This window comes from Elephas maximus, chromosome 22 (genome assembly GCF_024166365.1).
Source record: "Elephas maximus indicus isolate mEleMax1 chromosome 22, mEleMax1 primary haplotype, whole genome shotgun sequence".
Lineage (NCBI taxonomy): Eukaryota > Metazoa > Chordata > Mammalia > Proboscidea > Elephantidae > Elephas > Elephas maximus.
The window spans coordinates 4,845,045-4,846,012 of record NC_064840.1 but is presented as its reverse complement, the minus strand read 5'-3'; the positions used below and the strand labels follow the sequence as shown (position 1 = coordinate 4,846,012).

At 43.7% G+C, this 968-nt stretch overlaps 1 non-coding gene across 1 annotated transcript; it reads right to left on the bottom strand.

Moving 5' to 3' along the window:
• Nucleotides 1-243: 243 nt before the first annotated feature.
• TRNAS-GCU (transfer RNA serine (anticodon GCU)) lies at nt 244-314 on the bottom strand. Its single transcript has one exon. It is a non-coding gene; the product is annotated as a tRNA-Ser (tRNA).
• Between the last annotated feature and the right edge of the window lie 654 nt (nt 315-968).

Here is a 968-nt window from a genome sequence, read left to right as displayed (position 1 = left end):
ACCGACTCATGGTGACCCTACGCACAATGTAACCAAACACTGCCCGGTCCTGCACCAAGCTCATGATCACTTGTGGATTGGACCCTTGTGATCCACAGGGTTTTCACTGGCTGATTTTTGGAAGCAGATCACCAGGCCTCACTTCCTAGCCTGTCTTTATCTGCAAGCTCTGCTGAAACCTGTTAAGCATCAGGGCAACACGCAAGCCTCCACTGACAAACTGGTGGTGGCTGTGCAATGAGGTGCATTGGCCAGGAATTGAACCTGGGTCTCCTGCATAGCAGGCAAGAATTCTACCACTGAAGCACCACTGTCCTGTATGGGGCATATACACTAGTGAAATCCAGTGGCAACCGGGACTAGGGAAAACAATGTGAAGTGTGCTGACTACAAGAAATGAGCAGAATCCTGGACAATTGTTTCCACATAGAAGTGTGAGCTCGGCAGTGTCGCCAGAAACAATGTGTGGGTCAGATAAGGCACATTTGTGACCCACATTCCACCCATGGATCAGGAGTCTTTGACCTCAGTCTGTAAGGACCAGTGACTGATCAGAGATGTCAGGGAAAAGAGACAGGATGTGGGTGGGAGTTAAAAAGAATTGGAATCCATTTTTCAATTTACCTTCCTTCTGAGAATTCAATCTAACAGCTGAAATGAGGGCCAGATTGAAGCTTAAGGAAAAAAAAAGGATGAAGGATTAGGTGTTATCCTTTTCTCTAAAAAAAATTCTATAAGCATGTACTGCAATTTTGTCTCATAGTGCCAGCCATTTTATATAAGAGTTTGAGTTCCGATTACCCTCCCTCTGTCCTCCAGTAGACTGGAGCCAGAAAAACCAAGTTCAACCCCTAGCTCTGCCATTTATAGGCTATGTTGTATTAGGCAAATATATTAGATTCTTTTTTATAAATGTGAGTCATGAAACCAATCTTTATATGTTTGAATGTTTGCAAATAAAGTAATGT